Below are 23,603 nucleotides of genomic sequence, written 5' to 3'. Positions count from 1 at the left end.
GATATTGCGTGATGAAGATAGGAAATAAACCTAACTCTAACAAGGATCATCAACAAAGGAAATGACAAAGAAGCAAAGGGAGGTTCAGATTATTTTCAACAATCTTTTTGGTATTTTCGTAATGCTTGAGAAATTAAGATACTAACACAAGCTATCATCAATGACAAGAGAAGTTAAAGGACATGAACATAACACACACATATATGTATATTTATATAACACTGGTACTAGTGCTAACACATGGACTATAAAATGCAACAAATTAGATGAACACACACATACACAAATACGAATATGGTATTACAGGGCACTGTTCTAATACTCGCCGATGAACAAAATCAGTACTACAGTACTAAACAAGCACAAGTCTGAAACTGAACATGTCATAGCATTATTATACAGTTACGAGTATGAACCAATAGCAAGTTTCAAGCACTAGTCAAATATGAATATTACATTCGATCTCAAGTCTACATAAATTTACAGAGAGGGAGATGGCAGCAGCAGGAGGTTGAGGGAGAAGACGTAGAAGGAGTGCAACAAGAGAGGAGGAGCGGGAGGTTGGGAATCAACAGAAGGTTCAGAGAAGGAAACAAAAGGAGGTTGAAGGAGAAGTAGTAGCAGCAGGTTGGGGTAAGGAAGGTGAAGAGCACCAGCAACCAGCTAGAGAAGGGGCGTGAGGGAGGAGCAGCAGCAGGTGGAAGAGAGAAGTAGCAGCAGGGGCGTGAGAGGAGCAGCAGCAGCAAGTTGGAGGTTGAGAGCAGTAGCAGTTTTCTGGTTCGAAGAATATTAGGAGGAGCAGCAGAGCAAGAGAAGAAGGAGGCAGCAGTAGGAGGTTCGAGAAGGAAGAAGCAGCAGTAGGAAGACAAGAAGGGCCAGGGACGTGGCAAGGGAGATGCAGCAGTAGAGGCGTGGGGAAGAAGAGAAGCACCAGGGGCGAAGCAAGAGGGAGGAGCAACAAGAGACAGAGGGAAAAGTGGAAGTGGTGGATGGCGCCAGCGTGGGTTGCTGGTGGTTCGGGGTTCAGGTGGCGGCGCTGATGGTGGATGTTGCAGCGGTGGCGCTGGGTGATGGATGGATGGCGATGATGAAGTGGTGGAGCAGCAGCTAGTGGTGGGGGGTGCTGTTGGCGCGGTGGCGCGCCGCCACGCCGGTCTGGCCGCAGCAGTGGCCGGAGGTGGAGAGGGAGTCGGGGGAGAGAGATGGAGATGCCAGGCCCAAAGGGGATCGATGGTTGCCGCTAGGGATTTGATCCACTCCTCTGATCTGCCAGTTTTGCTCTTTTGCCCTTCCACTTCTCTTCTCTCTTCACAAGATGATCCCTCCAACTTTAGCTTGACCCCTCTGGTTACTTCTTTTCTTCACGGTCGGGTCCCTCCATAAGTTACAGCAACCACAGTTTCCTGACACTCTCCATTATAGAAGGATTTTGGTCCTTTTCGCCCTTTTCTGCAAAACATGGAGGAGTGTTGTAAATGTAGCATAATGGGGGTATTTGAATATTTCTAAAGTAAATAATGTGAAAATATGATTACAATGTGGTGCAAAAAGGCTAAAAAGATTATATGAGGTAATGCACTATCAAGTTCCCCCACACTTAAATCTTTGCTTGTCCTCAAGCAAAGGAATATGACAAGAGCAAGATTGTGAACAGTGAGCTGACTAGAGAATGCCAAGTGAAGTAGATCTCCAAACAAAGCATGCTTTGAACTTTGCTAGTGAAAATCAATGGTTAAGAGTGCTACAAAGCAGTAGGATACTAGTAAGCATGACCATTTTAAACTTTTACAATGATAAAAGAAGATCAACAAGTTTAAGTGATGAATGTGCCAAATGGTTCCTAAAGAGAGCATGATCCTGAGAACAAAAGGAACTTGAATTAAATCACTTATTTGCAGAAATATAACATTGTGGTTGAACCACTTATTAAATTTGAAGGAAGTAATGATAATATTTTATCAGCCGCACCGAAGGAACATACCACCTGATCCCGAGAACATGGTATACACCTGGCTCGACCAATTATAAGTTTTTTTGTTTGTCTCCCCAAAGGAACATACCACCGATCCCAAGAACATGGTATACACCTGGTTCGACAATTATAGCATTTTTAATATAATTAACTCCTATCCGATCCAACCAGATTTCACAAGCCACCGATCCAGGGAACATGACATGCTACTGTTAGGTAAGATCAGATAATTATTTATACATTATTACTAATTTAACAAATGAATACAAAAAGGGAACAAGAATCATCACTCATCCAGGTCTGGTTCACATACTACCGATCCAGGGAACATAGCATGCTAGTCCATAGTGGTGAGTGATTTCCTCTCAATGGGAACACACTTGGCACAAATACATCATCTGAACATAGTGGTCTAGGTGTATCAAGGTAAATGCAGAAAATGATAAAGTTTACTAGTGCACTAGGGATTTGAGCACTCAAAACTAATAGTTCTCACTAATTTCAGCAAAGCAATCATTGTATAGATCACTAGTTTACAAGGCATTCAACAATCAGTTCTCATGTTCACATCAAGCACAATATGTCAAAAAAATCAGTGGATATCATTTAAGAAATGGCCTCAGCAACTCAAATATCAAATGATTTCAACATTATCAATGGATGATATATTCAGATTGGGGTCATGAAACAACTCACCGGGCTTTGATCATGTAGCACTCGCTTGATCACTCTCTAAGCTGCAGCTCTTCTCCTTTGCTTCCTCGTGCATGCTTCAGCTTCACTCTTCTTCATGTGTGCCCCTGCTTCTCCTCATCGCCATGCTCTGACTCCAACCGGGATCCCAAGGGATGTCACCTCGAACCTGGTCAGCATGTATTGATTCGTGCACAAGCAGAAACCTGAAATAGGACTCACACAAACAACGACTACAAGTGATAGGGTAGATGCCCTCTAAGTCGTCAATCGAATATCCAATTGTATAAGCATAGGAATATAGAACATGATGAGTATGATAAAATCAGCAAGCACAATACTAACATGAGGATGATATTTATCATTAAGCATAGGTCTAGCATGAGGAAAATAAGTGTCATCATCATAAATGAGAGAAATGCCAATAACAGAGTATGTATGATCATGTTCAAGCAAACATTTTTTCAAATCTAGCTTAATTGATGGTATCATGCAATGCAAAATAGTGGCAAACAGATCATATGGACGCATGTCATCAAGAGGATTAGATAAACCTGCTACATCACACTCTTGTATGACAATAGGCAAATGAATTTCTGGTTCTTCATCTTCAACTACAACAGCTCTTCTCCTTCTTCAGGAGTGGTAGACATTGGATCTTCAACTTGTTCATTTGGGTATTCGAGCTCTGGATCATCTTGTGCCTTGGCTTCGAGAATTTCTTCTTGTATCTGAAGTATCTCTTCCTCTGGACTCTCGCTATCTTGCTCAGCTGAATGAGAAGGTGTTGGAACTTCACACACCTCAAGGGATATCCCAGCAACACTCAACCCAAGGAGGGAAGAGATAGTACTGCCAGCGCTGATGTTCTTCTCAATCTTCTTTACTTCTTCCACTAGCTCTTTTCCACTCTTGATCTTCTTCATTTCCTCTAGTATCATCGGCCTAATTGGATCATCTTCAACACTCCAAGTGAACTCGAGACTAAGCAATGTGAGCTTGTCTATATCATCAAAGTCATCTTTTGTGGGCACTTGTGCATGAGATTGCTCAACAGGTGCTGGAGTTGTTGGTTGACCAAGTGGAGGACCATTTAACTCCATTGGACACATCTCCTGGTGTTGAGGTATATGAGTAGGAGGTGAATAAAATTGTTGTGGTGCATAGTTGTTGCTCTCCTCTTCATACCTAAATCCCTGCATATGATTACTAGAACCAAACGGTGAGATCTCAAGGTTGTTGCTCCTATATGACATATTCTGGTTCTCAGGCCACCCATATGAGTAATTGTTTTGGTATGAGCTAGGCTGTGGGGCGAAGCTCATGCCATAACAATCGGGAGAGTGAGAGTAACCACGCTGACATTTCGCGGGTGAATGGCCCTGAAATCCACAAATATGGCATGTAGGAGCAACATAAGGATGACCTCTAGAATAAGGATCATAAGAGCTAGGCCTATCCTCAAAAACTACTTCTCGCTACCGAGCTAAATCATCTAATCGATGGGAAATCTTACTTATCAGTTCTTGAATAGTTTCCGCGCTGTTTGTAGTGTTCCTCGCATCTCCGAGACAATCTGAATAATATGCCATAACCGAGTAGATAGCTCTAACCTACAAAAGGAAAAGAAAACAAAAAGTGATGAAGACAAGAAATAAACCTAACTCTAACAAGGATCATGAACAAACGAAATGACAAAGAAGCAAAGGGAGGTTCAGATTATCTTCAACAATCTTTTTGGTATTTTCGTAATGCTTGAGAAATTAAGATACTAACACAAGCTATCATCAATGACAAGAGAAGTTAAAGGACATGAACATAACACACACATATATGTATATTTATATAACACTGGTACTAGAGCTAACACATGGACTATAAAATGGAACAAATTAGATGAACACACACATACACAAATACGAATATGGTATTACAGGGCACTGTTCTAATACTCGCCGATGAACAAAATCAGTACTACAGTACTAAACAAGCACAAGTCTGAAACTGAACATGTCATAGCATTATTATACAGTTACGAGTATGAACCAATAGCAAGTTTCAAGCACTAGTCAAATATGAATATTACATTCGATCTCAAGTCTACAGAAATTTAGAGAGAGGGAGGTGGCAGCAGCAGGAGGTTGAGGGAGAAGACGTAGAAGGAGCGCAACAAGACAGGAGGAGCAGGAGGTTGGGAATCAGCAGCAGGTTCAGAGAAGGAAACAGCAGGAGGTTGAGGGAGAAGTAGTAGCAGCAGGTTGGGGTAAGGGAAGGTGAAGAGCAGCAGCAACCAGCTAGAGAAGGGGCGTGAGGGAGGAGCAGCAGCAGGTGGAAGAGAGAAGTAGCAGCAGGGGCGTGAGAGGAGCAGCAGCAGCAAGTTGGAGGTTGAGAGCAGTAGCAGTTTTCTGGTTCGAAGAATATTAGGAGGAGCAGCAGAGCAAGAGAAGAAGGAGGCAGCAGTAGGAGGTTCGAGAAGGAAGAAGCAGCAGTAGGAAGACAAGAAGGGCCAGGGACGTGGCAAGGGAGATGCAGCAGTAGAGGCGTGGGGAAGAAGAGAAGCAGCAGGGGCAAAGCAAGAGGGAGGAGCAGGAAGAGAGAGAGGGAAAAGTGGAAGTGGTGGATGGTGCCTGCGTGGGTTGCTAGTGGTTCGGGGTTCAGGTGGCGGCGCTGATGGTGGATGGTGCAGCGGTGGCGCTGGGTGATGGATAGATGGATGGCGATGATGAAGTGGTGGAGCAGCAGCTAGTGGTGGGGGGTGCTGTTGGCACGGTGGCGCGCCGCCACGCCGGCCTGGCCGCAGCGGTGGCCGGAGGTGGAGAGGGAGTCGGGGGAGAGAGATGGAGATGCCAGGCCCAAAGGGGATCTTTGGTTGCCGCTAGGGATTTGATCCCCTCCTCTGATCTGCCAGTTTTGCTCTTTTGCCCTTCCACTTCTCTTCTCTCTTCACAAGATGATCCCTCTAACATTAGCTTGACCCGTCTGGTTACTTCTTTTCTTCACGGCCGGGTCCCTCCGTAAGTTACAGCAACCACAGTTTCTTGACACTCTCCATTATAGAAGGATTTTGGGCCTTTTTGCCCTTTTCTGCAAAACATGGAGGAGTGTTGTAAATGTAGCATAATGGGGGTATTTGAATATTTCTGAAGTAAATAATGTGAAAATACAACCCTTTAACAGTCGCTACAAGGGCGTTCTCTCGAGCGTGCCACTTCGGATTTCTATAGTGGCTCTCGATACCTCCCCGATAGAAAAATACCAGCCCAGATAACACCTCCCCGATAGAAAAATAGCGATGGGAAACAGCGAGCGAGCGAGCGAAGCAGCTAGCGACTGAACGAGCCCGCGTCCCCCCTCCCCCTACTCCCACTTCAGGAACCTAGCCGCCGCCTCGTCCTCCTCCTCCCACCACAGCCGCCTCCCCCTTCCCCCGCCCCCTCCCACGCATCTCATCCGCCCCAGGTGCAGAGGCGAGCTTCCCGGCGACGGTGGCGCTGGCTCGAGGCAGGGGAACGGCCGATGCGGGGTCCGTTGGATCGAGGCGTGGGGAGCGGTGGATGCGGCGTCAGCGGCACGAGAAGAACATCGGTTGCAGCCAATTCGATGACCCGATCAAAACGAAAATACATCTGGTATGACTAATCTCTCTTTGTCTGTCTCTTACGTGAAAAAATGACAGAAAGCATCTCTAATATTCTTAGGATTAGTCGCCATTAGTCCTGGTCTCCCATGCAAGTAAAAAAGAGAAAACAAGGAACATGTTCTATGCGAGAGTGCTACCAAAGGAAACCAATGAAAAATCATGTCGACGTACAGCCCGCCGGCGGGGCCTGCAGAAGGTGATGTCGCTTTCTGGTGGAGGGTGGCCATGGACGTGTTGCAGGCGTTGGGGTGGAGTGAGCTCGGATGTACTCAGGTAGGCCACCGCTTGCATTCAGTAGTCTATTCTAATTGTTAATCTTTTCACCCATCCGGACATTGAGCCATAACATAAGTTCATCGGTGAACTACATTTGGCTTATCATCGGAGTCGCTGACGTCGATGCATCTCCTCTATACCGCTGCCTCCTCCTTTGCTTCGATTCTGCTCTGTGTTTTGTTTGTGCAGATAGCATAGTGGCAGCCGATAAATGTCCCCAGTACCTATGCTGAGCAGTGCATCAAATCATGTTTCTGATATATAGTCTGTCATCAAAGCAATTGTAAGCAGACAACATTTTAAATATTGATTTTTTGCACTATACTCGATAGCAAAGGATATCCATGTGATGGGATATCATATGCTTGGAGCAACATCTCCTGACACTCTACCGGCATTCCTTTTACCAACAATTATGTGATACGATTTCTGCCTAGCTTTTGCCTATGTTGGTCGACGGAGTCGCCCATTGATGTTCTGATTGTTTCCCTGCCATATTTGATTATTTCTATACTTAGCAAAGGAAGCTTACACTTGAGCTTCCATTCAGTATTGCCATTAGTTAGCTAATTAAGTTGTATATATGTTTCTTTCTTGGCACTGAATCATCTTGAATCTGTTTAAGTAATGGGCTATTTTTAATCCTCATGGGTGTATCAAGAGGAGTCTTTGGATGTCGTTCATTATTGGAAGCTGAAGTGTATTGGGGAAACCACTGTATTGGGGATGTTTTCTTGTAATTATCGTCCAGGCCTTCAAGGCATGCCCTGTTGTCCAATTATGATTGGTTGATCTCTGCTGACTGTATTGACTATTATCATTATTGCAAGTCCAAAGTTCAGAGCTTGTATTATGTTAATTTGAAGGTGATAGAAGAATGCGTGTTAATTCCATCTCGTTCATGCATGTTTGCACTTTTACAATTTTTGGCTTACCATTCCATGGCTGGTTATGTTTTTGGGAGTTTTTTAGAAGCAGTAGCTATTTTGAAGTTGGTAACAGACCCCCTTTTCAGGTCATTCTGTGCTATGAATGTTGGCATGGATACTAATATCTTGTTTGCTTGTTTTTTTTTAAATTTCTTTTAAGGCTTTAGAATGCTGCACCAATTATTCAACTTTATTTTCTTGGATTGCAGGTTGTCAAAAGGCAAACTATTCCTGATATAGGCAATGATGATGAAGTGCCAATATCAGGAAGAAAGCGACATGTACAACAGAGATTAGGAAATAATGTGGTTGTTTCTGATTCGTATAGGAGTCGACATAGTAATAAAAGGTATATATACTTCATCTATATTACTTGAGGAAAATTCTGGGATGAAGTATGTACCATTTCCTTAAATATTTCATTAATGCATGGGTATAAACTGAACATTGTATATTGTGACCTATGGAGGAGAAAACACCAAATGCAAATAGATGAGAAATCTTAGCTTATTTCTTTGGAAATTTATGTAACAAAAGCTATCGGCTAGCCAACACAAAGGAGCTGGAATTTCAGAGTGATTAATGTCTTTCAGATAGTTTGCATTTAGGGTAGGTAGTTGTAGGTTTTATGTTCAGAATTTTTCTTTGTCGACAAATTTTCTAGAAGAAATATGTGCCTACAGCTTCTATGAATTATATTGTACCATATTTACCACCAGCTCCTAAGCCAACAGCCGACATTGCGACTTCCTGTTCAGAAGGTTGATCTTAATTTCCTAATATTTTTTATATTTCATAATAATAAGTGAGAATCCCTTGCCAAATTAACCAGGCCAGTTTGCTATGTAGCCAACTCTTACTTCAAACCAACAGTCTTATCTACATATATCTAACCACATCGGGTTTTGACAGGTTTATAATTGAATTATCTTCATACATATGGTAGGTGCAGGAGGTACCATGCAAGCAAGCAGGGCGACCAGGATCATGCTGCAGGGGCTGGGTATATTTCCAGAGAATGTCATCAAGGCGGGATTTTTTCTTCTAAAATCAGTTTAAGGCCATGCCCCCCTCTACAACGTACATGTTGGTGATGATGGTGCTGCTACCTGTACACATGTATTACTCTCTTCGTCTCTCTATTACTTTGCCTCCCCACTCATGCTTTCAATTTGCTCTTTCGCTTGGTGAGATTAATCTGAAAAAATGATGCTTGGTGAGATTAATGTGGAAAAATGATGCTTGGGAGATTGTATATGTATCTACTGATAATACCTTTTTGATTAATTTTAAAATAGTTTGCTTGTTTGTTGTCCAATACATCTGAATATATAATGGTTACTCCACTGCATGTTACTCCGCTTGAGGTGGACTTAAATTTCTCGTTCAGGTTATGTGTTTCAAGAACAGACATATGGATAATTTGAGATTTTTGGTCATTTATATTTGGCTGCTTCATTCTTCTCTAAAAGACTAAAACTGCAGGTATATTGGGTTTGATTAGGACATACTGTATCTTAAATGGCATTCCCCATTGGGCAATTAAAACGATGGAAGGGCCATATGCGAATGGCACCAAAGCAACTTTGAATGACAAACATTTGCAAATCGCATTTCAAGGTATGTTAATTCATGCATTATTGTTGTAACTCTTTGTTTCATCAGGAATTCAGTCACCAAGCCAGTTGGACAGTGGTGATCACCTCGCACTCCAGCTACCTATTATCCGAAGGATAGAGACTCTAAAGTTCTGAAACTTTCCCTTTCTTTTTACTGCACATTAATTTTTGAGCTTGAACGAAGTTGTAACTTAAACATCAGGTGTCAACATTTATCACACTCTCTCCTTGTAAGTAATGCATATCTAGATGATCGGCCGGAGTATGCATATCTCCATGTAAGTCCTCTTCGGACCCTTCCACTTCGTCGGGCTCACCATTGGATACTCGGACGCCACAATCGGCACCGCTGCTGTGTCTGTTGGTGACGCTCACACAAGATCCAGAGGCAGCACCTTGGTCATCTCCCTGCGAACATCTGACAATGTGGCCGCCGCCTTGATTCCACTTGTCTTGATACCCCAAAGAGAAAAGAGAGGAAAAATACAGAATAGATAGATATGATGCATTTGTCACTTATCATGCCAGTGTTAGGCTTGGAGATTTCTTCTCATATTTATACATAATTTTTGTTAGAAATCTTAAGAAAAAGATGGTGCTTGTTGAAGGCATCACACAAATTGTGTTTAGAAGTACTGCAAAACGAAATACAGAGTAGCAGACAATCTAAACCTCGGAACATAAATGCCTTTATATAAAAATACCACTAGAGTGTGTTCCTATGGAGTTAATATAAGGCAAATGAATTGTATCTCACTGTTTACCTATATCTTCCCTTTGCAGAGCAATATTTTCACAACTAGGGAATGGAAAAGAATATGGACGTGGTCATCAAATCGAGCCAGAAGAAGGTTTGTACTCATCATCTCTGTAGACTTAATTTATTTTATGTCTGCAAACTATGTTGCACATGCTTGTAGAATGGATGAAATAATCTTGCAGAATATAAAGTTTTTTTCCTGAATTGTTCTAATACTCCTATTTAAATTTCTACGAAAATGTACAATGAACCAGAATGTACCATGTCGAGTGGGAACAATTGATGAGACGCCAACGTTCTGGTTTCGAACCCCTCAACTCCAGTTTATCCCCTACATCGCGCCTTCTGTCTTGGACATCCCCGGCTTCTATGGTGTTGACATCTACTTTTCTGCGACGCCCACGTGTGGGTCGATGATGGCACAGATGAGCAACTGCTCGAGCAGGCGATGATGAAGGCGAGTGTTGGCTCGGTGGGTGCGGTGGAGGGCGATGAGGATGCTAGTGTGGACGTGAAGGCGGACGAATTCATCGCAAAGTTCTATACGTAGATGAACTGCAGCAGCAAGTCTCAGGGCTGAAATACAACGACTTGATGGATAGGAGCATGTGGACAAGTCATCGTATGTAATGCATATTCAAACCAAACCGAAAATATAACCTGCTGCTACTCCTCAAGTTTAATATACTTCCACTCCAACGGATTTGGGCTACATTACTGCCATTCATCCAAGTATGTCTCAGTTGTACATGCATATGTGCTATCGATTAGAGAAAAAGACAATGGAAAAGGCGGCTGCCTATCTGGCACCGCAGCAGCACGTCTCAGGAGGCGTGCCATGGGCGCGCCCCAACCCCTAGTATGATTACAATGTGGTGCAAAAAGGCTAAAAAGATTATATGATGAAATGCACTATCAAGTTCCCCCACACTTAAATCTTTGCTTGTCCTCAAGAAAAGGAATATGACAAGAGCAAGATTGTGAACAGTGAGCTGACTAGAGAATGCCAAGTGAAGTAGATCTCCAAACAAAGCATGCTTTGAACTTTGCTAGTGAAAACCAATGGTTAAGAGTGCTACAAAGCAGTAGGATACTAGTAAGCATGACCATTTTAAACTTTTACAATGATAAAAGAAGATCAACAAGTTTAAGTGATGATTGTGCCAAATGGTTCCTAAAGAGAGCATGATCCTGAGAACAAAAGGAACTTGAATTAAATCACTTATTTGCATAAATATAACATTGTGGTTGAACCACTTATTAAATTTGAAGGAAGTAATGATAATATTTTATCAGTTGCACCGAAGGAACATACCACTCATCCTGAGAACATGGTATACACCTGGCTCGACCAATTATAAGTTTTTTTGTTTGTCTCCCCAAAGGAACATACCACTGATCCCAAGAACATGGTATACACCTGGTTCGACAATTATAGCATTTTTTAATATAATTAACTCCTATCCGATCCAACCAGATTTCACAAGCCACCAATCCAGGGAACATGACATGCTACTGTTAGGTAAGATCAGATAATTATTTATTCATTATTACTAATTTAAAAAATGAATACAAAAGGGAACAAGAATCATCACTCATCCAGGTCTGGTTCATATACTACCGATCCAGGGAACATAGTATGTGATACGTCCATTTTGCATCATGCTTTTATATCGATATTTATCGCATTATGGACTGTTATTTCACTTTATGTCACAATACTTATGGCTATTCTCTCTTATTTTGCAACGTTTACATAAGGAGGGAGAATGCCGGCAGCTGGAATTCTGGGCTGGAAAAGGAGCAAATATTAGAGACCTATTCTGCGCAACTCCAAAAGTCCTGAAACTCCACGAAACGTCTTAAAATAAATAAAGAAAAATCCTCGCCAAAGATGAAGGCCAGGGGGCCCACACCCTGCTCACGAGGGTGCCCCCCCTAGGGCGCGCCACCTACCTCGTGGTCCCCCTGGTGGCTCTTCGACGCCCATCTTCTCCTATATGAAGTCTTTCGATGAGAAAAAAATAGGAAGGAACTTTTCGGGACGAGACTCCGCCGCCACGAGGCAGAACCTTGGCGGATCCAATCTAGAGCTCCGGCAGAGCTGTTCTGCCGGGGATACTTCCCTCCATGAGGGGGAAATCATCACCATTGTCATCACGAAAGCTCCTCTCATTAGGAGAGGGCAATCTCCATCAACATCTTCACCAGCACCATCTCATCTCCAAACCCTAGTTCATCTCTTGTATCCAATTCTTGTCTCAAAGTCCGGGATTGGTGCTAGTAGGTTGCTAGTAGTGTTGATTACTCCTTGTAGTTGATGCTAGTTGGTTTATTTGGTGGAAGATCATATGTTCAGATCCTATATGCATATTATTACCCCTCTGATTATGAACATGAATATGCTTTATGAGTAATTACGTTCGTTCCTGAGGACAAGGGAGAAGTCTTGCTATTAGTAGTCATGTGAATTTGGTATTCGTTTGATATTAAGATGTATGTTGTCTAGCCTCTAGTGGTGTTATGTGAACGTCAACTACATAACACTTCACCATTATTTGGGCCTAGAGGAAGGCATTGAGAAGTAATAAGTAGATGATGGGTTGCTAGAGTGACAGAAGTTTAAACCCTAGTTTATGCGTTGCTTCGTAAGGGGCTGATTTGGATCCATATGTTACATGCTATGGTTAGGTTTACCTTAATACTTTTGTTGTAGTTGCGAATGCTTGCAATAGAGGTTAATCATAAGTGGGATGCTTGTTCAAGTAAGAACATCACCCAAGCACCGGTCCACCCACATATCAAATTATCAAAGTATCGAACGCGAATCATATGAACCTGATGAAAACTAGCTTGATGATATTCCCATGTGTCCTCGGGAGCGCTTTTCCTATTATAAGAGTTTGTTCCGGCTTGTCCTTTGCTACAAAAGGATTGGGCCATCTTGCTGCACTTTAATTACTTTTGTTACTTGTTGCTCGTTACGATCTATCTTATCACAAAACTATCTGTTACCACTTATTTCAGTACTTGCAGAGAATACCTTGCTGAAAACCGCTTATCATTTCCTTCTGCTCCTCGTTGGGTTCGACACTCTTACTTATTGAAAGGACTACGATAGATCCCCTATACTTGTGGGTCATCAAGACTCTTTTCTGGCGCTGTTGCCGGGGAGTGTAGCACCTTTGGTAGGTGGAATTTGGTAAGGAAAAATTTATATAGTGTGCTGAAATTTACTATCACTTGTTACTATGGAAAGTAATTCTCTAAGGGGCTTGTTCGGGGTATATTCACCCCGTCCAGTAGAGCAAAGAGTTGCTCCTCAACCTACTGAACCTATTGAAAATGAAACTCCTTTTGAATTTCCTTCGGGTATGATGGAAAAACTGCTAGCTAACCCTTTTACAGGAGATGGAACAAAGCATCCTGATGAGCACTTAATATATGTGGATGAAGTTTGTGGATTATTTAAGCTTGCAGGTATACCCAATGATGTTGCTAAGAAGAAGGTCTTCCCTTTATCTTTGAAGGGAGACGCATTGATATGGTATAGGCTATGTGATGATATGAGATCATGGGACTATAAAAGATTGAAGCTGGAATTTCATCGAAAGTATTACCCTATGCATCTTGTTCATCGTGATCGCAATTATATATATAATTTCTGGCCTCGCGAAGGAGAAAGCATCGCTCAAGCTTAGGGGAGGCTTAAATCAATGTTATATTCATGCCCCAATCATGAGCTCTCAAGAGAAATGATTATTCTAAATTTATATGCTCGGCTTTCTGACAACAATCGCACCATGCTCGATACTTCTTGTGTTGGCTCTTTTATGATGAAGACTACTGAATTCAGATGGAATTTATTGGATGGAATTAAACGCAACTCTGAAGATTGGGACCTCGACGAAGGTAAGGAGTCAGGTATGACACCTAAGTTTGATTGTGTTATATCTTTTATGGATACTGATATTTTCCGTAAGTTTAGCACTAAATATGGACTTGACTCTGAGATAGTAGCTTCTTTCTGTGAATCTTTTGCTACTTATGTTGATCTCCCTAAGGAGAAGTGGTTTAAATATCATCCTCCCATAGAAGTAAAAGTAGCTGCACCTATTAAAGTTGAAGAAAAGACTGTCACTTATAATGATCCTATTGTTCCTACTTCTTATATTGAGAAACCACCTTTCCCTGTTAGGATAAATGATCATGCTAAAGCTTCAATTGTTGTTCGTAAAAGCAATATTAGAACTTATACACCTCCTGAGCAAGTCAAAGTAGAACCTAATATTTCTATTGTTAAAGATCTCTTGTCTGATAATATTGATGGGCATGTTATTCAATTTGAAGGTGAAACTGCTAGAATTGCTAAACCTTGTGATAAAGATAAACATAGACCTGTGGTAGGCGTGCCTGTTATTTCTGTTAAAATAGGAGATCATTGTTATCATGGCTTATGTGATATGGGTGCTAGTGCTAGTGTAATACCTATTGACTTATATGAAGAAATTAAGAATGAAATTGCACCTGTTGAGTTAGAAGATATTGATGTTACTATTAAACTTGCCAATAGAGATACTATTTCACCAATTGGAATTGTTAGAGATGTTGAAGTCTTGTGTAGGAAAACTAAATATCCTGCTGATTTTCTTGTTCTAGGTTCCCCACAAGATAGCTTTTGTCCCATTATATTTGGTAGACCCTTCTTAAATACTGTCAATGCTACCATAGACTGCACAAAGAATGTTGTTACTATTGGATTGGATGATATGGTTCATGAGTTTAATTTCTCTAAATTTAGTAAACAACATCGTGAGGAAGAATTACCTAGTAAGGATGAAATTATTGGTCTTGCTTCTATTGCCGTACCTCCTAGTGATCCTTTAGAACACTATTTGCTAGACCATGAAAATAATATGTTCATGAATGAAAGAAGGGAAATAGATGAAGTATTCTTTAAAAAGGAACCTATTCTGCAACACAATTTGCCTGTTGAAATCTTAGGGGATCCTCCTCCACCCAAGGGTGATCCCGAGTTTGAGCTTAAACCTTTGCCTGATAATCTTAAATATGCTTATCTTGATGAAAAGAATATATATCCTGTTATTATTAGTGCTAACCTTTCAGAGCATGAAGAAGAAAGATTATTGAAAACTCTGAAGAAGCATCGTGCTGCTATTGGATATACTCTTGATGATCTTAAGGGCATTAGTCCCACTCTATGTCAACATAAAATAAATTTGGAAGCAGATGCCAAAGATCCTCAACGACGTCTGAATCCTAAAATGAAAGAAGTGGTAAGAAAAGAAATACTAAAACTTCTGGAGGCAGGTATAATCTATCCCGTTGCTGATAGTGAGTGGGTAAGTCCTGTCCATTGTGTCCCTAAGAAGGGAGGTATTACTGTTGTTCCTAATGATAAAGATGAATTGATTCCACAAAGAATTATCACAGGTTATAGGTTGGTAATTGATTTCCGCAAATTAAATAAAGCTACGAAGAAAGATCATTACCCCTTACCTTTTATTGATCAAATTCTAGAAAGATTATGCAAACATACACACTATTGCTTTCTAGACGGTTATTTTGGTTTCTCTCAAATACCCGTGTCAGCTAGAGATCAATCAAAGACTACTTTTACATGCCCTTTTGCTACTTTTGCTTATAGACGTATGCCTTTTGGTTTATGTAATGCACCTGCTACCTTTCAAAGATGCATGATGGCTATATTCTCTGACTTTTGTGAAAAGATTTGTGAGGTTTTCATGGATGAATTTTTCGTATGTGGTTCCTCTTTTGATGATTGCTTGAGCAATCTTGATCGAGTTTTGCAGAGATGTGAGGAAACTAATCTTGTCTTGAATTGGGAAAAGTGCCACTTTATGGTTAATGAAGGTATTGTATTGGGGCATAAAGTTTCTGAAAGAGGTATTGAAGTCGATAAAGCCAAGGTCGATGCTATTGAAAATATGCCATGTCCCAAGGACATCAAAGGTATAAGAAGTTTCCTTGGTCACGCCGGATTTTACAGGAGATTCATTAAGGACTTCTCAAAAATTTCTCGGCCTCTGACTAATTTATTGCAAAAAGATATACCATTTGTCTTTGATGATGATTGTGTAGAAGCATTTGAAATACTTAAGAAAGCATTAGTCACTGCACCTATTGTTCAGCCACCTGATTGGAACCTACCCTTTGAAATTATGTGTGATGCTAGTGATTATGCTGTAGGTGCTGTTCTAGGGCAAAGAGTTGATAAGAAATTAAATGTTATTCATTATGCTAGTAAGACTCTAGACAATGCTCAAAGAAATTATGCTACTACTGAAAAAGAGCTTTTAGCAGTTGTATTTGCTTGTGATAAGTTCAGATCTTATATTGTTGATTCTAAAGTAACTATTCAAACAGATCATGCTGCTATTAAATACCTTATGGAAAAGAAATATGCTAAACCTAGACTTATTAGATGGGTTCTCTTGCTACAAGAATTTGATTTGCATATTGTTGATAGAAAGGGAGCTAAGAACCCCGTTGCAGACAACTTGTCTAGGTTAGAAAATATTCTTGATGACCCACTACCTATTAATGATAGCTTTCCTGATGAACAATTAAATGTTATAAGTACTTCTCGTAGTACTCCATGGTATGCTGATTACGCTAATTATATTGTTGCTAAGTTTATACCACCTAGCTTCACATACCAGCAAAAGAAAAAGTTCTTCTATGATTTGAGACATTACTTTTGGGATTACCCACATCTTTATAAAGAAGTAGTAGATGATGTTATTAGATGTTGTGTACCTGAGCATGAACAGGAACAGATCCTACGCAAGTGTCATTCCGAGTCTTATGGAGGACACCACGCTGGAGATAGAACTGCACATAAGGTATTGCAATCTGGTTTCTATTGGCCTACTCTCTTCAAGGCTGCCCATAAGTTTGTCTTGTCTTGTGATGAATGTCAAAGAATTGGTAATATTAGTAGACGTCAAGAAATGCCTATGAATTATTCTCTTGTTATTGAACCATTTGATGTTTGGGGCTTTGATTATATGGGACCTTTTCCTGCCTCTAATGGATACACACATATTCTAGTTGCTATTGATTACGTTACTAAGTGGGTAGAAGCTATTCCAACTAGTAGTGCTGATCATAACACTTCTATTAAAATGCTTAAAGAAGTTATTTTTCCAAGGTTTGGAGTCCCTAGATATTTAATGACTGATGGTGGTTCACACTTTATTCATGGTGCTTTCTGTAAAATGCTTGCTAAATATGATGTTAATCATAGAATTGCATCTCCTTATCACCCTCAGTCTAGTGGTCAAGTAGAGTTGAGCAATAGAGAGCTCAAATTAATTTTGCAAAAGACTGTTAATATGTCTAGAAAGAATTGGTCCAAGAAACTTGATGATGCATTATGGGCTTATAGAACTGCATACAAAAATCATATGGGTATGTCTCCGTATAAAATGGTTTATGGAAAAGCATGTCACTTACCTCTCGAACTAGAACATAAGGCATATTGGGCTATTAAAGAGCTTAACTATGATTTAAACTTGCCGGTGAGAAGAGGTTATTTGATATTAGCTCACTTGATGAATGGAGAACCCAAGCTTATGAAAATGCCAAGTTGTTTAAAGAAAAAGTTAAAATATGGCATGACAAAAGGATACAAAAGCATGAGTTTAATGTAGGTGATTATGTATTGCTATACAACTCTCATTTAAGATTTTTTGTAGGAAAACTTCTCTCTAAATGGGAAGCCCCTATGTTACCGAAGAGGTCTATCGTTCCGATGCCATAAAGATCAACAACTTTGAAGGCACAAATCCGAAGGTGGTAAACGGTCAAAGAATCAAACATTATATCTCAGGTAATCCCATAAATGTTGAAACCAATATTATTGAAACCGTAACCCCGGAGGAATACATAAGAGACACTTTCCGGAGCGTTTCAGACCCCGAAAAGGAATAGGTATGTGGTACGGTAAGTAAACCGACTCCAAAACAATTTTTAAGGCAATATTTCTCCGTTTTGGAATATTTAGAAAAATAAAAAAATAAGTAGCAGTCCGGGAAGGACACGAGGGCCCCACAAGGGTGGTGGGCGCGCCCTACCCCCCTGGGAGCACCCCCTACCTCGTGAGCACCTCGTGTGCCTTCTGGACTCTGTTTTCTTGCACGATACGTATTTTGGTCGGTAAAAATTCATTATATAACCTCCTGAAGGTTTTGACTCCCGTATCACGCAAACCTCCTCTGCTCCTGTTTCAAGTTGTTTTCTGTCAGGGTTTTCCAGGATAGGCATCATGTCGTCTCCCTCCTCCAAAAATGGTGACAATGATGCTTGGCTAATGAAGATAGATCTGAAGAGGGAAGAACCCACGAGGGTCAACAAGGATGAAAGGATCAAGAAGGCCACGGAGGATCAAGCTCCAGCAGCAAAAGACACCCTCCAACTTGATCACAATCTTCTCACCCCAACTGAGATCGAAGCTTTCAAGATGATTGAGTTAGCTCATATACAAAACAAGTATCTCAGAGAAGAAAATATTTTGTTGAAGGAGCATATTGTTGCACTCAAGGGCATTATTCGCGAGCTGGAGGACCTCTTACGCTCGATGTGCGATTATCCGTCACCGCCACCTTCTTCACCAACCAAGGAGACATAATCACATGGGTATGGGCACTCCCCTTGGCAACTGCCAAGCTTGGGGGAGGTGCCCCGGTATCGTATCACAATCACAACTCCTATCTTTACCGTTTTTCTTAGTTCGATCCTATTAGTAGTATCTTGATCTAGTAGAATAAAGTTTATGGCATGATCTAGTTTTGAGTTTGCTTTATGATGTCTCTATGTAATCGAGTCCGTGAGCTATATATAATAAAGATTAGTGCTGAGTCAAGGGCTTGATTATTTTGCCATGATCTTGGCTGAATAAAAGAAAGAAGAAAAAAAGAAACAAAAAGTTCATATTGATCTTATTGAGAGTAATGACTTCACATAGAAAGAGTATGATGATTAAAAGTTGTTGGGAGTTGGCACACATAGCTTTGGTCATTGTTGCAATTAATAGGAAGTAATAAGGAAAGAGAGGTTTTCACATATAGATATATTATCATTGACATCTTTCATGATTGGGAGCACTCATTAAAATATGACATGCTAAAGAGTTGATGTTGGACAAGGAAGACAACGTAATGAGTTATGTCTTTCTTATATCTGAGATAAAGTATGTTGTCATGGATCCTCTAACTTGTTGAGCTTGCCTTTCCCCCTCATGCTAGCCAAATTCTCAGCACCAAGTAGAAATACTACTTGTGCTTCCAAACAACCTTAAACCAGTTTTGCCATGAGAGTCCACCATATCTACCTATGGATTGAGTAAGATCCTTCAAGTAAGTTGTCATCGGTGCAAAGCAATAAAAATTGCTCTAAATATGTATGATTGATTGGTGTGGGAGAAATAAGCTTTATACGATCTTGTGATGTGGAAGTAATAAAAGCGACGGACTGCATAATAAAGGTTCATATCACAAGGGGCAATATAAAGTGGTGTTCTTTCGCATTGAGATTTTGTGCATCCAACCATAAAAGCGCATGGCAACCTCTTCTTCCCTCTGCGAAGGGCCTATCCTTTATTATTATCTTCTACCTTATGCAAGAGTCATGGTGATCTTCACATTTTCTTTTTCATTGTATCCTTTGGCAAGCTCAGCATGTTGGAAAGAACATGATATATATATCTAATTGGATGTAGGGGAGCATGAACCATTATTGTTGACATTACCCTTGAGGTAAAAGGTTGTGGGGCAAAACTATAAGCCCCTATCTTTCTCTGTGTCCGATTAAAAATCCATAACCACAAGTATCGCGTGAGTGTTAGCAATTATGGAGGACTAAATGATAGTTGAGTATCTGGACTTGCTTTTTAGCTCTGACATAGACTCTTTCCGATGTTATGATAAATTGCAATTACTTCAATGACTGAGATTATAGTTTGTCGGAGCCCAATAAGGTTTATAATTTATACTCTTGCATTGTGAATAGATCATCACTTAAACATAAGTAATCATATGACAAAATCTATATATGTTGCTGTTATGAGAATAATCATGATGCCTTCATGTCCGTATTTTATTTTTATCAACGCCTCTACCTCTAAACATGAGGACATATTTATTGTTATCGGCTTTTCGCTTGAGGACAAGCGAGGTCTAATCTTGGGGGAGTTGATACGTCCATTTTGCATCATGCTTTTATATCGATATTTATCGCATTATGGACTGTTATTTCACTTTATGTCACAATACTTATGGCTATTCTCTCTTATTTTGCAAGGTTTACATAAGGAGGGAGAATGCCGACAGCTGGAATTCTAGGCTGGAAAAGGAGCAAATATTAGAGACCTATTCTGCGCAACTCCAAAAGTCCTGAAACTCCACGAAATGTCTTAAAATAAATAAAGAAAAATCCTCGTTAAAGATGAAGGCCAGGGGGCCCACACCCTGCTCACGAGGGTGGGGGCGCGCCCCCCTAGGGCGCGACCCCCTACCTCGTGGGCCCCCCGGTGGCTCTCCGATGCCCATCTTCTCCTATACGAAGTCTTTCGATGAGAAAAAAAATAGGAAGGAACTTTTCGGGACGAGACTCCGCCGCCACGAGGCGGAACCTTGGCGGATCCAATCTAGAGCTCCAGCAGAGCTGTTTTGCCGGGGATACTTCCCTCCGGGAGGGGGAAATCATCACCATCGGCATCACCAACGCTCCTCTCATCGGGAGAGGGCAATCTCCATCAACATCTTCACCAGCACCATCTCATCTCCAAACCCTAGTTCATCTCTTGTATCCAATTCTTGTCTCAAAGTCCGAGATTGGTGCTAGTAGGTTGGTAGTAGTGTTAATTACTCCTTGTAGTTGATGCTAGTTGGTTTATTTGGTGGAAGATCATATGTTCAGATCCTATATGCATATTATTACCCCTCTGATTATGAACATGAATATGCTTTGTGAGTAATTACGTTCGTTCCATAGGACAAGGGAGAAGTCTTGCTATTAGTAGTCATGTGAATTTGGTATTCGTTTGATATTTTGATAAGATGTATGTTGTCTAGCCTCTAGTGGTGTTATGTGAACGTCGACTATATAACACTTCACCATTATTTGGGCCTAGAGGAAGGCATTGGGAAGTAATAAGTAGATGATGGGTTGCTAGAGTGACAGAAGCTTAAACCCTAGTTTATGCGTTGCTTCGTAAGGGGCTGATTTGGATCCATATGTTTCATGCTATGGTTAGGTTTACCTTAATACTTTTGTTGTAGTTGCGGATGCTTGCAATAGAGGTTAATCACAAGTGGGATGCTTGTTCAAGTAAGAACAGCACCCAAGCACCGGTCCACCCACATATCAAATTATCAAAGTATCGAACGTGAATCATATGAACGTGATGAAAACTAACTTGACGATATTCCCATGTGTCCTCGGGAGCGCTTTTCCTATTATAAGAGTTTGTTCCGGCTTGTCCTTTGCTACAAAAGGATTGGGCCATCTTGCTGCACTTTACTTACTTTTGTTACTTGTTGCTCGTTACAATCTATCTTATCACAAAACTATCTGTTACCACTTATTTCAGTACTTGCAGAGAATACCTTGCTGACAACCGCTTATCATTTCCTTCTGCTCCTCGTTGGGTTTGACACTCTTACTTATCGAAAGGACTACGATAGATCCCCTATGCGTGTGGGTCATCAGCATGCTAGTCCATAGTGGTGAGTGATTGCTCTCAATGGGAACACACTTGGCACAAATACATCATCTGAACATAGTGATCTAGGTGTATCAAGGTAAATGCAGAAAATGATAAAGTTTACTTTGAGCACTCAAAACTAATAGTTCTCACTAATTCAGCAAAGCCATCATTGTATAGATCACTAGTTTACAGGGCATTCAACAATCAGTTCCCATGTTCACATCAAGCACAATATGTTAAAAAACTCAGTGGGATATCATTTAAGAAATGGCCTAGGCAACTCAAATATCAAATGATTTCAACATTATCAATGGATGATATATTCAGATTGGGGTCATGAAACAGCTCACCGGGCTTTGATCATGTAGCACTTGCTTGATCACTCTCTAAGCTGCAGCTCTTCTCCTTTGCTTCCTCGTGCATGCTCCAGCTTCACTCTTCTTCATGTGTGCCCCTTGCTTCTCATCGCCATGCTCTGACTCTACCGGGATCCCAAGGGATGTCACCTCGAACCTGGTCAGCATGTATTGATTCGTGCACAAGCAGAAACCTGAAATAGGACTCACACAAACAACGACTACAAGTGATAGGGTAGATGCCCTCTAAGTCGTCAATCGAATATCCAATTGTATAAGCATAGGAATATAGAACATGATGAGTATGATAAAATCAGCAAGCGCAATACTAACATGAGGATGATATTTATCATTAAGCATAGGTCTAGCATGAGGAAAATAAGTGTAATCATCATAAATGAGAGAAATGCCAATAACAGAGTATGTATGATCATGTTCAAGAAAACATTTTTTCAAATCTAGCTTAATTGATGGTATCATGCAATGCAAAATAGTGGCAAACAGATCATATGGACACATGTCATCAAGAGGATTAGATAAACCTGCTACATCACGCTCTTGTATGACAATAGGCAAATGAATTTCTGATTCTTCATCTTCAACTACAACAGCTTCTTCTCCTTCTTCGGGAGTGGTAGACATTGGATCTTCAACTTGTTCATTTGGTTATTCGAGCTCTGGATCATCTTGTGCCTTGGCTTCGAGAATTTCTTCTTGGATCTGAAGTATCTCTTCCTCTGGACTCTCGCTATCTTGCTTAGCTGAATGTGAAGGTGTTGGAACCTCACACAGCTCAAGGGATATCCCAGCAACACTCAACTCAAGGAGGGAAGAGATAGTACTTCCAGCGTTGATGTTCTTCTCAATCTTCCTTACTTCTTCCACTAGCTCTTTTCCACTCTTGATCTTCTTCATTTCCTCTAGTATCACTGGCCTAATTGGATCATCTTCAGCACTCCAAGTGAACTCGAGACTAAGCAATGTGATCTTGTTTATATCATCAAAGTCATCTTGTGTGGGCACTTGTGCATGAGATTGCTCAACAGGTGCTGGAGTTGTTGGTTGACCAAGTGGACGACCATTTAACTCCATTGGACACATCTCCTGGTGTTGAGGTATATGAGTAGGAGGTGAATAAAATTATTGTGGTGCATAGTTATTGCTCTCCTCTTCATACCTAAATCCCTGCATATGATTACTAGAAGCAAACGGTGAGATCTCAAGGTTGTTGCTCCTATATGACATATTCTGGTTCTCAGGCCACCCATATGAGTAATTGTTTTGGTATGAGCTAGGCTGTGGGGCGAAGCTCATGCCATAACAATCGGGAGAATGAGAGTAATCACGCTGACATTCAGCGAGTGAATGGCCCTAAAATCCACAAATATGGCATGTGGGAGCAACATAAGGATGACCTTTAGAATAAGGATCATAAGAGCTAGGCCTATCCTCAAAAACTACTTCTCGCTGCTGAGCTAAATCATCTAATCGATGGGAAATCTTACTTATCAGTTCTTGAATAGTTTCCGTGCTGTTTGTAGTGTTCCTCGCATCTCCAAGACAATCTGAATAATATGCCATAACCGAGTAGATTGCTATAACCTGC

At 40.9% G+C, this 23,603-nt stretch overlaps 1 long non-coding RNA gene across 2 annotated transcripts; it reads right to left on the bottom strand.

Annotated features, from left to right (window-relative positions):
• Positions 1 to 241: 241 nt before the first annotated feature.
• LOC125514000 lies at positions 242 to 5,822 on the bottom strand. 2 transcript variants are annotated; one of them, XR_007286235.1, is made up of 3 exons: positions 2,669 to 5,564; positions 1,982 to 2,087; positions 242 to 1,449 (listed from the first exon to the last, which is right to left on the bottom strand). It is a non-coding gene; the product is annotated as an uncharacterized LOC125514000 (long non-coding RNA). The 2 variants fall into 2 exon arrangements; XR_007286234.1 differs by lacking the exon at positions 1,982 to 2,087 and having other exon boundaries at positions 2,669 to 5,822.
• Between the last annotated feature and the right edge of the window lie 17,781 nt (positions 5,823 to 23,603).

Source organism: Triticum urartu, chromosome 6 (genome assembly GCF_003073215.2).
Source record: "Triticum urartu cultivar G1812 chromosome 6, Tu2.1, whole genome shotgun sequence".
Lineage (NCBI taxonomy): Eukaryota > Viridiplantae > Streptophyta > Magnoliopsida > Poales > Poaceae > Triticum > Triticum urartu.
Note: the sequence above shows the minus strand (reverse complement) of the source record. Positions and strands in the feature narration are given on the sequence as shown.